The 14,090-nt window shown below is 50.4% G+C and overlaps 1 long non-coding RNA gene across 2 annotated transcripts in view; it reads right to left on the bottom strand.

The window, feature by feature from the left end:
- The window catches only part of LOC132809149 (uncharacterized), a 28,073-nt gene extending 14,819 nt beyond the window's left edge, over positions 1-13,254 (bottom strand). For both annotated transcript variants that reach the window (XR_009642228.1, XR_009642229.1), the window contains exon 1: positions 13,071-13,254. This is a non-coding gene — a long non-coding RNA (uncharacterized LOC132809149). The remainder of the gene's footprint in view (positions 1-13,070) is intronic.
- Positions 13,255-14,090: the final 836 nt, after the last annotated feature.

Genomic DNA, 14,090 nt, shown 5'->3' with positions numbered 1-14,090 from the left:
AGAGGGGTGAAATAGAGAGAGAGAGGGGTGGACAGAGAGAGAGAGAGAGGGGTGGACAGAGAGAGAGAGAGAGAGGGGTGGACAGAGAGAGAGAGAGAGAGGGGTGGACAGAGAGAGAGAGAGAGGGGTGGACAGAGAGAGAGAGAGAGAGGGGTGGACAGAGAGAGAGAGAGGGGTGGACAGAGAGAGAGAGAGGGGTGGACAGAGAGAGAGAGAGGGGTGGACAGAGAGAGAGAGAGGGGTGGACAGAGAGAGAGAGGGGTGGACAGAAGAGAGGGGGGACAGAAGAGAGGGGGGACAGAAGAGAGGGGGGACAGGAGAGAGGGGAGGACAGAGAGAGGGGAGGACAAAGAGAGGGGGGGACAGAGAGAGGGGGGGACAGAGAGGGGGGGACAGAGAGAGGGGGGACAGAGAGAGGGGGGGACAGAGAGAGGGGGGACAGAGACAGAGGGGGACAGAGACAGAGGGGGACAGAGACAGAGGGGGACAGGGCGGGTGGACAGAGTGAGGGTGGGGCAGAGAAAGGGGGGACAGGGAGAGGGCGGACAGAGAGGAGGACAGACTAAGGGGGCCAGAGAGACGTGGATACAGAGGGGAGGAAAAGAAAGGTGGGGGACAGAGAGAGAGAGGGAAAGAAAGCGCGGGGACAGAGAGACGGGGCACAGAGAGACGGGGGACAGAGCGAGGGGGGACAGAGCGAGGGGGGACAGAGCGAGGGGGGACAGAGAGAGGGGGGACAGAGAGAGGAGGGAACAGAGAGAGGGTGACAGAGAGTGGGGGGAACCGAGAGAGGGGGACTGAGAGAGGGGGGCAAGGAGGGTGGACAGAGCGAGAGTGGGACCGAGAGAGGGGGAACAGAGAGGGGGATGACAGAGAGAGCAGGACGGACTTAGGGGGAAAGACAGACGTGGGGATGGGGGGTACAGAGAGGTGAGGGACAGAGAGCGGGGGACAGAGAGCGGGGGACAGAGAGCGGGGGACAGAGAGCGGGGGGACAAGAGAGGGGTAGAGGGAGATGGGGACAGAGGGAGAGGGGACAGAGGGAGAGGGGGACAGAGGGAGAGGGGGACAGAGGGAGGGGGGATAGAGAGAGGGGGGATAGAGAGAGGGAGGGATAGAGAGAGGGAGGGATAGAGAGGGGAGGGATAGAGAGGGGAGGGATAGAGAGGGGAGGGATAGAGAGGGAGGGATAGAGGAAGGGGACAGAGAGAGGGGTGACAGACAGTTTGGGGACAGAGAGAGGGGGCAAAGAGAGGGGACAGAGAGAGGGGAATAGAGAGAGTGGGGACAGAGAGAGGGGGATAAAGAGAGAGTGGAATAGAAAGAAGGGGACAGAGAGAAGGGAACAGAGGGAGGAGAACAGAGAGAGGGTAACAGTGAAAAGGGGACAGAGAGCGGGAAACGGAACGATGGGGACAGAGAGAGTAGGACAGAGCGAGGGGATCAGACAGAGGGGGATAGAGGGAGGGGGGATAGAGGGAGGGGGGACAGAGGGAGGGGGACAGAGAGAAGGGGCAGAGAGAAGGGGACAGAGAGAAGGGGACAGAGAGAAGGGGACAGAGAGAGGGGTGACAAAGAGAGGGGGCAGAGAGTGGGCGGCCAGAGAAAGTGGGGACAGAGAGAGGGTTTCAGAGAGTGGGGACAGAGCGAAGGGGGACAGAAGACAGGGGGACAGGGAGGGTGGACAGAAAGTGCCACCTCAATACCTCAGAAAGCGCTACCTCGGTCCATCAGATAATGCTCCCTCAGTACCCCATAAACTGCCTCCTCAATACCTCAGATGGCTCTCCCTCAGTACCTCAGGTAGTTCTCCCTCAAAACCTCAAATAGTTCTCCCTCTATGAGGAATTGAGTTAGCACTTCCTGAGGTATTGAGGGAACACTTTGAGGAACGAAGTACTTCCTCATTGCCTCAGACAGTGCTCCCTCAATTCCTCAGACAGTGCTCCCTCAATTCCTCTGAAAGTGCTACCTCAATTCCTCTGAAAGTGCTACCTCAATTCCTCTGAAAGTGCTACCTCAGTACCCCAGAAACTGCCTCCTCAATATCTCATATGGCTCTCCCTCAGTACCTCAGGTAGTTCATCCCTCAATACCTCAAATAGTTCTCCCTCAGTACCTCAGAAAGTGCTCCCTCAATACCTCAAAGTGTTCCCACTGTACCTCAGAAAGTGTTCCCTCAATACCTCAGGAGGTGCTACCTCAATTCCTCAGTACATCTGAAATTGCACCCTCTGTAACTCAGAAAGTGCTCCCTCAATACCTCATAAAGTACTTCCTCAGTGCCTCAGAAAGTGCTCCCTCAGTACCCCAGAAACTGCCTCCTCAATACCTCAGATGGATCTCCCTCAGTACCTCAGGTAGTTCACCTTCAATGCCTCAAATAGTTCTGCCTCAGTACCTCACAAAGTGCTCCTATAGCACCTCAGATAGTTCTCCCTCAATACCTCAAATAGTTCACCCTCAGTACCTCAAATAGTGCTCCCTCAATTCCTCAGATAGTTCTCCCTCAGTACCTCAGATAGTTCTCCCTCGGTTCCTCAGAAAGTGCTCCCTCAGTACCTCAAAAGTTGCTCTCTTAATACCTCAGACAGTGCTACCTCAATACCTCAAAGTGCTCTCTCGGTACCTCAGGTAGTGCTCCCTCAATACCTCAGACAGTGCTACCTCAATACCTCATAAAGTGCTCTCTCGGTACCTCAGTAGTGCTCCCTCAATACCTCAGAAAATGCTCCCTCAATATCTCAGATAGTTCAAACTCAATACCTCAAAGTGCTCCCGCAATACCTCAGATCGTATTCCCTCAATACCTCAAATACTTCTCCCTCAGTACCTCAGAAAGTGCTAACTCAGTACATCAGAAAGTGCCCCTCAGTACCTCAGAAAATGCTCCCTCAGTAACTCAGAAAGTGCTCCCACACTACCTCAGAAAGTGCCCCCTCAGTACCTCAGAAAGTGATCCCTCAGTTCCTCAAAAGTTGCTCTCTTAATACCTCAGACAGTGCTACCTCAATACCGCATAAAGTGCTCTCTCAATACCTCAGATAATGCTCCCTCAATTCCCCAGATAGTTCTCCCACAGTACCACAGAAAGTGCTACCTCAATTCCTCTGAAAGTGACTCCCTCAGTACCTCAGAAACTGCCTCCTCAATATCGCAGATGGCTCTCCCTCAGAACCTCAGGTAGTTCTCCCTCAATACCTCAAATAGTTCTCCCTCAGTACCTCACAAAGTGCTCCCTCAATACCTCAGGAAGTGCTACCTCAATTCCTCAGTACATCTGAAATTGCTCCCTCTGTACCTCAGAAAGAGCTCCCTCAATACCCCAGAAACTGCCTCCTCAATACCTCAGATGGCTCTCCCTCAGTACCTCAGGTAGTTCGCCTTCAATGCCTCAAATAGTTCTCCCTCAGTACCTCACAAAGTGCTCCCTCAATTCCTCAGATAGTTCTCCCTCAGTACCTCAGGTAGTTCTCCCTCAGTACCTCAGATAGTTCTCCCTCAGTACCTCAGATAGTTCTCCCTCAGTACCTCATAAAGTGCTCCCTCAGTACCTCATAAAGTGCTCCCTCAGTACCTCAAAAGTTGCTCTCTTAATACCTCAGACAGTGCTACTTCAAAAACTCAGAAAGTGCTCCCTCATAACCTCAGACAGTGTTCCCCAATAACCTCAGAAAGCGCTCTCTCAGTACCTCAGAAAGTGATCCCTCAGTACCTCAAAAGGTGCTCTCTTAATGCCTCAGACAGTGCTACCTCAATACCTCAAAGTGCTCCCGCAATATCTCAGATCGTATTCCCTCAATACCTCAAATACTTCTCCCTTAGTACCTCAGAAAGTGCTCCCTCAGTACATCAGATAGTGCTCCCTCAATACCTCAAGAATGCTGCCTCAGTTCCTCAGAAAGTGCTCCCTCTATACCTCAGATAGTGCTCCCTCAATTCCCCAGATAGTTCAACCTCAGTACATCAGAAAGTGCCCCTCAATTCCTCAAACAGCGCTCCCTCAGTAACTCAGAAAGAGCTCTCACAGTTCCTCAGAAAGTGCCCCCTCAGTACCTCAGGTAGTTCTCCCTCAATACCTCAGAGCGTTCTCCCTCAATACCTCAGAAAATGCTCCCTCAATGCCTCTGACAGTGCTCCCTCAATACCTCTGACAGTGCTCCCTCAATACCTCAGAAAATGCTCTCTCAGTCCCTCAGATAGTGCTCCCTCAATACCTCAGATAGTGCTCCCTCAATTCCCCAGATAGTTCAACCTCAGTACATCAGAAAGTGCCCCTCAATTCCTCAAACAGCGCTCCCTCAGTAACTCAGAAAGAGCTCTCAGTTCCTCAGAAAGTGCCCCCTCAGTACCTCAGGTAGTTCTCCCTCAATACCTCTGACAGTGCTCCCTCAATACCTCTGACAGTGCTCCCTCAATACCTCAGATAATGCTCCCTCAATTCCCCAGATAGTTCTCCCTCAGTACCTCAGAAAATGCTCCCTCAATACCTCAAAGTGTTCCCTCAACACCTCAGAAAGTGCTACCTCAATTCCTCTGAAAGTGCTCCCTCAGTACCCCAGAAACTGCCTCCTCAATATCTCAGATGGCTCTCCCTCAGTACCTTAGGTAGTTCTCCCTCAATACCACAAATAGTTCTCCCTCAGTACCTCAGAAAGTGTCCCCTCAATACCTCAGGAAGTGCTACCTTAATTCCTCAGTACATCTGAAATTGCTCCCTCTGTACCTCAGAAAGTGCTAACTCAATACCTCATAAAGTACTTCCTCAATACTTCAGATGGCTCTCCCTCAGTACCTCAGGTAGTTCGCCTTCAATGCCTCAAATATTTCTCCCTCAGTACATCACAAAGTGCTCCTTTAGTACCTCAGATAGTTCTCCCTCAATACCTCAAATAGTGCTCCCTCAGGACCTCAAAGTGATCCCTCAGTTCCTCAAAAGTTGCTCTCTTAATACCTCAGACAGTGCTCCCTCAATACCTCAGAAAGTGCTCCCTCAGTACCTCAGAAAATGCACCCTCAATATCTCAGATAGTTCAACCTCAATACCTCATAAAGTGCTCCCGCAATACGTCAGATTGTATTCCCTCAATACCTCACATACTTCTCCCTCAGTACCTCAGAAAGTGCTCCCTCTGTACATCAGAAAGAGCCCCTCAATACCTCAGACAGCGCTCCCTCAGTAACTCGGAAAGTGCTCCCACAGTACCTCAGATAGTTCTCCCTCAATACCTCAGAAAGTGCTCCCTCAATTCCTCAGATATTTGCCCCTCAGTACCTCAGATAGTTCTCGCTCAGTACCTCAAAAAGTGCTCCCTGAATTCCTCAAAGTGCCAACTCAATATCTGAGTCAGTGCTCCCTCAGTACCTCAGAAATTGCTCCCTCAATATTTCAGATGGTTCTCCCACTATACCTAAGATAATGCTCCCACAATTTCTCAGAAAGTGCTCCCTCAGTACATCAGAAAGAGCTTCCTCTATACCTCAGATGATTCTCCCTCAATACCTCAGAAAATGCTCACTCAATATCTCAGATAGTTCTCCCTCAATACCTGTTAAAGTGCTCCCTCAATACGTCTGAAAGTGCTCCCTCAATACGTCTGAAAGTGCTCCCTCAATACATCTGAAAGTGATCCCTCAATACATCTGAAAGTGATCCCTCAATACATCTGAAAGTGATCCCTCAATCATTCAGATAGTGCTGCCTCAATATTTCAGATAGTTCTCCCTCAGTACCTCAGAAAGTGCCACCTCAATACCTCAGAAAGTGCTCCCTAAATATTTCAGATTGTTCTCCCTCTATACCTCAGATAGTGCTCCTTCAATACCTCAGAAAATGCTCCCTCAATACCTCTGACAGTGCTCCCTCAATACCTCAGAAAAAGCTCTCTCAGCATCTTAGAAAGTGCTCCCTCAATACGTCAGATAATGTTCCCTCAATTCCCTAGATAGTTCTCCCTCAGTACCTCAGAAAATGCTCCCTCAATACCTCAGAAAGTGTTCCCTCAATACCTCAGAAAGTGCTACCTCAATTCCTCAGCACATCTGAAATTGCTCCCTCAGTACTTCAGAAACTGCTCCCTCAGAGTCTAAAAAAGGGCTCTCTCAATACCTCAGAAAGTGCTCCCTCAATATCTCAGGTTGTTCTCCCTCAGTACCACACAAAGTGCTCCCTCAATACCTCAGACAGTCCTACCCCAGGACCTCAGATTCTGCACGCTAAATACCTCAGAATGTGATCCCTCAATACCTCAGAAAGTGATCCCACAGTACCTCAGATAGTTCTCCCTCAATACCTCAGTAAGTGCCCCTCAATACCTCAGTAAGTGCCCCTCAATACCTCAGACAGTGCTCCCTCAGTACCTCAGAAAGTGCTCCCACAGTACCTCAGAAAGTGCTCCCACAGTACCTCAGAAAGTGCTCCCACAGTACCTCAAATAGTTCTCCCTCAATACCTCAAATAGTTATCCCTCAGTACCTCAGAAAGTGCGCCCTGAATTCCTCAGATAGTTCTCCCTCATTACCTCAGAACGTACTCCCTCAATACCTCAGACAGTGCTCCCTCAATACTTCATAAAGTGCTCCAATAGTACCTCAGGTAGTTCTCCCTCAATACGTCAGAAAGTGCTCACTCAGTACCTCAGATCGTTCTCCCTCACTACCTCAGATAGTTCTCCCTCAATACGTCAGAAAGTGCTCCCTCAATACCTCAGATACTTCTCCCTCAATACCTCAGATACTTCTCCCTCAATACCTCAGAGAGTGCACACTCAGTACCTCAGACAGTGCACACTCAGCACATCAGAAAGAGCTCCCACAGTACCTCAGAAAATGCTCCCACAATACCTCAGATAGTGATCCATCAGTACATCAGACAGTGTTCCCTCAGTACCTCAGAAAATGCTCCCACAATACCTCAGATAGTGATCCATCAGTACATCAGACAGTGTTCCCTCAGTACCTCAGAAAATGCTCCCTCAATTCATCAGAATGTGCTCCCTCAACACCTCGTATGGTTCTTCCTCAGTACCTCAGACAGTGCTCCCTCAGTACCTCAGACAGTGCTTCCTCAGTACCTCAGACAGTGCTTCCTCAGTACCTCAGACAGTGCTTCCTCAGTACCTCAGACAGTGCCCCCTCAATACCTCAGATAGTGCTCCCTCAATACCTCAGATAGTGCTCCCTCAATACCTCAGATAGTGCTCCCTCAATACCTCAAATACTTCTCCCTCAATACCTTAAATACTTCTCCCTCAATACCTCAGAAAGTGCTCCCTCAATACCTCAGAAATTGCTTCCTCAATACCTCAGAAAGTGTTCCCTCAGTCCCTCAGACAGTGCTCCCTCAATACTTCTGAAATTGCTCCCTCAGTACCTCAGAACGTGCTCCCTCAATACCTCAGATAATGCTCCCTCAATACTTCAGAAAGTTCTCCCGCAGTACCTCAGATAATGCTCCCTCAATATCTCAGATAGTGCTCCCTCGATACCTCAGATAGTGCTCCCTCGATACCTCAGATAGTGCTCCCTCAATACCTCAGACAGTGCACACTCAGCACATCAGAAAGAGCTCCCTCAGTACCTCAGAAAATGCTCCCACAATACCTCAGATAGTGATCCATCAGTACATCAGACAGTGTTCCCTCAGTACCTCAGAAAATGCTCCCTCAATTCATCAGAATGTGCTCCCTCAACACCTCGTATGGTTCTCCCTCAGTACCTCAGACAGTGCCCCCTCAATACCTCAGAAATTGCTTCCTCAATACCTCAGAAAGTGTTCCCTCAGTCCCTCAGAAAGTGTTCCCTGAGTCCCTCAGACAGTGCTCCCTCAATACTTCTGAAATTGCTCCCTCAGTACCTCAGAACGTGCTCCCTCAATACATTAGATAATGTTCCCTCAATACTTCAGAAAGTTCTCCCGCAGTACCTCAGATAATGCTCCCTAAATACCACAAAAAGTGCTCCCTAAATACCACAAAAAGTGCTCCCTCGATATCTCAGATAGTGCTCCCTCGATATCTCAGATAGTGCTCCCTCAGTACCCGAGATATTCCTCCCTCAGTACCCGAGATATTCCTCCCTCAGTACCCGAGATATTCCTCCCTCAGTACCCGAGATATTCCTCCCTCAGTACCTCAGAGAGTGCTCCCTCAGTACCTCAGAGAGTGCTCCCTCAGTACCTCTGAAAGCACCACTTTGTTGTGTTTAACCCCCAAAGCCCCTCAGACAGTAGCTCCACAAAACATTCACATCCTCAACACTTCAGGGCTCTGCCCAGCTCCCCCCTTCAGACGGTGAGGACCCACATCCACTCCTGTCCAAGATTGGAGCCCATGTTCCCAGAACATGACTTGTCTCTGTGGATTAATTTTAGAATTCCTACAGTGTAGAAGCAAGCCATTCCGTCCATTGGGCCCACTCTGACTGTCTGAACAGCATCCCACCCAGACTCACATCCTCTACTCTATCCCTGTAATGCTGCATTTCCCATGGCATCTTTGGACTGTGGGAGGAAACTGGATCACCCGGAGGAAACCCGCACAGATAGAGAGAGAATGTGTAAACTCTACACAGACAGTCACCGGGAGTTAGAATCAAACCACTGAGGCACCTTGCTGTCCTCTCTCCCTGGATGTCATCTCATCTAACCTTTTACTAAGCAGTCTCCCATGTGAAAACATCTCATCTGTGTCCTTGGTCATCCCTTCAAAAGCTCCATCAAGTTGGACACATCATTTCCACAAACAAAGCCAAGCTGACCATCCCTAATCAATTCTTGCTTTTCCAAATGTATGTAAGTTGTCTCTCAGAATGCCCTCCAACAGCTGACCCACCACTGCCATCAGGCTCACAGCTCCATAGTACAATGGCTGTACCTTGCAGCCTTACTTCAATAATGGCCCACCATTAATCACCCTCCAGTCTTCAGGCACCTCACCCGTTGTCACTGATCGGTCCATCTGACAAGGCCATCTCCATCCTTCTGTAACCTAAGGCTATCCTCCTCAGTATTTATCACCCAACCAATCTTCACATCATTCATGAACCCAATGATTAACCATCCACCATTCAAACCTACATCTTTTCTATCAGCCACATCAGCAAGACCCCAACAGTGAGACATGAACGGACAGAGATTTCTCATTGGGCCATCACTGTCTGCTTCCTGTCACTCAGCATTCTGCGCCAAATTCCTTGGATCTTGAGTTTTTGTGTTCACTATCAGTTTCCGGTATGGATCCTGATAAAAGCCTCACTAACCTCCAAGCAGGCGACAGGAAAGTATTGCCCTTATTTACACACCTGGTCACCTCCTTAAACAGTGCAATCCCATTGGTCAGACCTGACCTCCCCTTAACAGAGCCATTCTGACTGTTCTTCATGAACTCCAGTCTCTTTAAATGCTGATTAATTCTATCTCCCAAACTTGCTTCCAACAGACATCCCACCCACGATATTAGCCTGACTGGCCTGGAGCTGCCTGGTATATCCCATGCTCCCTCTTGAATAACAGTACCACATGGTCAGTCTACAGACAACTCTCCTGTGGCCAGAGGGGATTTGAAAATGCTTGCTAGTGTACCTGTCACTTCCTCCAACACCTCATTCTGTAAACTGAGATACATTTCCACCGTCTTTGGAGATTTATTGGGTTGTAAGGAGGCCAGACCACTCAGAACCATCTCTCTCTATATATATGCTAATTCATTTAATTATATCACAGAGCATCTCCACGATTTATTATCAACCCTGTCCCAGTGAGCACTGGCAAAATGCATCCATTCACTACAACCTCTGGGTTCATGCACAAACTCTCCCTGTGTTCCACAACCTACTCTTTCTCTCATTATCAATTCACCCTTAATGTCACTGTAAGGAATTTTCAGATTTTTATTTCCTCTCTTAGCCCTCCTCTCTCCCAGGCAATTAGCCTGCGATACGGTTTGGAGGAGTGTGGGATGTCATTCTGGAAGTGGATGAGCATTGGGAAGCTCAGAAATAAGGAACACACGACTGTGCTGAGTGTGGGGCAGTGGGATCCATTTGGGATTTGCACACGGAAGCTGAGGAATAAACCTCGCCCTGCAGCATGAAAATATCCCTTTGAGCTGGCATGTCAATCACGTGAAACGAACCCTCCAACCCTGAGAAAAGAGGATGTAACCTCTTCAAGTTCAAAAACCAAATGAAGACGGTCTGTTTGAACAGTCTCTGGAATCTGGACACGGGAATCATTGCTGAGCAGGGTCTGTAGGACGCAGAAGCAGAAATGTACTGAACAATTCCAGATATTCCTCGTAGACCACAAGGCATGGGAGCAGAAATTAGGCCATTCAGCCCATCTGACAGTGTGGCACTCACTCAGTACTGACTCTCTTACAATGCAGGTATCCCCCAGCCTGATGCGCTGACAGTGCAGCCCTCCCTCAGTACTGATCCTCTGACAGTGCAGCACTCCCTCAATACTGACCCTCTTACAGTGCGGCACTCCCACAGTACTGACCGTTTGATAGTGTAGCACTTTCTCTGTACTGACCCTCTGACACTGCAGCACTCCCTCCACACTGACCCTCTGACAGTGCAGCTCTCCCTCAGTACTGACCCTCTGACAGTGTAGCACTCCCTCCACACTGACCCTCTGACAGTGCAGCACTGCCTCAGTACTGACCCTCTGAAACAACACTCCCTCAGAACTGACACACTGACCGTGTCGCACTCTCTCAGTAATGACCCTTTGACAGTCCATCACCCTCTCAGTACTGACCCTCTGACAATGCAGCTCTCCCTCAGTACTGACCCTCCGACAGTGCAGCTCTCCCTCAGTACAGACCCTCCAACAGTGCAGCTCTCCCACAGTACAGACCCTCTGACATTGCAGCACTCCCTCAGTACAGACCCTCTCACAGTGCTGCACTCCATCAGTACTGACCCTCTGACAATGCTGCACTCCCTCCACACTGACCCTTTGACAATGCTGCACTCCCTCAGTACTGACCCTCTGACAGTGCTGCACTCCCTCCACACTGACCCTCTGACACTACTGCACTCCCTCCACACTGATCCTCTGACAATCTGCACTCCCTCCGTACTGACCCTCTGACAGTGCAGCACTCCCTCAGTACTGACCCTCTGACAGTGCAGCTCTCCCACAGTACTGATCCTCTGACAGTGCAGCACTCCCTCAGTACTGACCCTCTGACAGTGCAGCTCTCCCTCAGTACTGACCCTCTGACAGTGCAGCACTGCCTCAGTACTAACCCTCTGAAACAACACTCCCTCAGAACTGACACACTGACCGTGTAGCGCTCCCTCAGTAATGACCCTTTGACAGTCCATCACCCCCTCAGTACTGACCCTCTGGCAATGCGGCAATTACTCAGTACTGACTGTCCGACACATAGTGTGGCGCTCCATCAGTACTGACCCCCTCACAGCGCGGTGATCCCTCAGTACTAACTACCTCAGAGTGTGGCGCTCCATCAGTAGTAACCCTCTCAGTGCAACACTCTGACAGCATGGCCATCCATTAGCACTGACCCTCAGAGAGTGCGCACTTCATCATTGCTGACTCTCTCACTGCATAACAATCCCCCCGTCCTGACTCTCTGACAATGCTGCACTCCCTCCACACTGACCCCCTGACAGTGCTGCACTCCCTCCACACTGATCCTCTGACAATGCTGCGCTCCCTCCACACTGACTCTCTGACAATGCTGCACTCCCTCCACACAGACCCTCTGACAATGCTGCGCTCCCTCCACACTGATCCTCCGACAATGCTGCACTCCCCCCACACTGACCCTCTGACATTGCTGCACTCCCTCCACACAGACCCTCTGACAATGCTGCACTCCCTCCACACAGACCCTCTGACAATGCTGCACTCCCTCCACACAGATCCTCTGATAGTGATGCACTCCCTCAGTACTGACTCTGACAGTGTGGAAGTGACCCTGTACTGACCCTCCGACAGTGTGGCCCAATCTCATGAAAATACCTCTGACAGTGCAGCTCTCCCTCAGAACTGACTCTGACAGTGCAGCTCTCCTTCCGTACTGACCCTCTGACAGTGCAGCTCTCCCTCAGAACTGACTCTGACAGTGCAGCTCTCCTTCCGTACTGACCCTCTGACAGTGCAGCACTCCCTCAGAGTCACAGAGATACACAGCTTGGAAACAATCCTTCCTGTCCAACGCGACCATACCAACCAGATATTCTCATCTCATTTCGTTCCATTTTCTAGCACTTGGCTGATATCTCTCTAAACCCTTCCTATTCACATACTCATACATTTAAATGTCGCAATTGTACCAGCCCCCATCACTTCCTCTGGCAGCTACCCGCATGCCCTTGAATAAGTGCTCAAACATTCATACTGTCGATACAAACTCCAATAAACACCAACCTACAAAAGGGTATCACTGTCATCTTCAACCCACCCTTTGCTTCATCGTTATGCTGATTGCAGCACAGGTACAGAAACAGTCTTAGTGACCATCCACCGTCACCCTGTAATACACTTATTTTCAAATGGGGCTTGCATGTGAGTCCCACACCCTCTAATAGTTACCTGGAAGGTGGGGGTGAGCTGTACTCTCCTGCTGCAGTCCTTGGGTGTCCCACAGTGATGTTAGGGAGGGAGCTCCAGGATTTTGGCCTGAACCATGTAAAGAGCTCTCTTCCTGGAGTGCCTTTTTAAAGTTGGGAAGTTAGTATAGACCAGGAGGACCCGAGAGCTGCTGTCCTGTCAGAGAGAGAGGCCTGGTGGGTGACACACCTCAGGTGAGGGGCGAGGTTGAGAAGCTGGGGCCTTCATGGTAATTTCAGACATGATAGAGATTGAGCCAACAGTGTTGGCATCACAAACCTGTTAGCTGAGGTAACTGACCCCCCCTTTGTAGCCGAGGGGTTCAATCCCTTGAACAGAGCAAGCTTGAGAATTCAACACTAAAACCAATCTGTACGGACCCGCTGGAGACCTGAAACATCAATACAGAGATTGCTGAAGAAGCTAAGCATGTCCAGCAGCATCTCTGATGGGAGAGGGAGAAAGAGACAGAGAGAGAGTTCACCTTTCAATCCAGTGATTTCTGCGGGAAAGCTCCTTCAGAACAGACCGTTTTGAGGAAGGGTCACTTGAAATGTGAATTGTTCCTCTCTCTCCTCACCGTTGCTGCTGAATATCCCCAGCCATCTGTTTGCTTGAGAATTTGATCTGACCTGATCCAAGCGTCACTGAGTCATTCAGTCTGTGCTCAATGCCCTGAGGCAGCCTCTGCTGAAAGTTGACAAACAGGTTTACGAGGTGTTCTGGGATAAACATACTGGGGTGCAAATGTGTTGCTGGTCAAAGCACAGCAGGTTAGGCAGCATCTCAGGAATAGAGAATTCGACGTTTCGAGCATAAGCCCTTCATCAGGAATAGGAGAGAGAGAGCCAAGCAGGCTAAGATAAAAGGTAGGGAGGAGGGACTAGGGGGAGGGGCGATGGAGGTGGGATAGGTGGAAGGAGGTCAAGGTGAGGGTGATAGGCCGGAGTGGGGTGGGGGCGGAGAGGTCAGGAAGAGGATTGCAGGTTAGGAGGGCGGTGCTGAGTTGAGGGAACCGACTGAGACAAGGTGGGGGGAGGGGAAATGAGGAAACTGGAGAAATCTGAATTCATACCTTGTGGTTGGAGGGTTCCCAGGCGGAAGATGAGGCGCTCCTCCTCCAGCCGTCGTGTAGTTGTGTTCTGCCGGTGGAGGAGTCCAAGGACCTGCATGTCCTCGGTGGAGTGGGAGGGGGAGTTAAAGTGTTGAGCCACGGGGTGATTGGGTTGGTTGGTTCGGGCGGCCCGGAGGTGTTCTCTGAAGCGTTCCGCAAGTAAGCGGCCTGTCTCACCAATATAGAGGAGGCCACATCGGGTGCAGCGGATGCAATAGATGATGTGTGTGGAGGTACAGGTGAACTTGTGGCGGATATGGAAGGATCCCTTGGGGCCTTGGAGGGAAGTGAGTGTGGAGGTGTGGGCGCAAGTTTTACATTTCCTGCGGTTGCAGGGGAAGGTGCCGGGGGTGGAGGTTGGGTTGGTGGGGGGTGTGGATCTGACGAGGG

The sequence above is a fragment of the Hemiscyllium ocellatum genome, unplaced genomic scaffold (genome assembly GCF_020745735.1).
Source record: "Hemiscyllium ocellatum isolate sHemOce1 unplaced genomic scaffold, sHemOce1.pat.X.cur. R23, whole genome shotgun sequence".
In the NCBI taxonomy this organism is placed as follows: Eukaryota; Metazoa; Chordata; class Chondrichthyes; order Orectolobiformes; family Hemiscylliidae; genus Hemiscyllium; species Hemiscyllium ocellatum.
The sequence above is the reverse complement of the archived record's forward strand: the minus strand, read 5'-3'. Positions and strand labels throughout refer to the sequence as shown.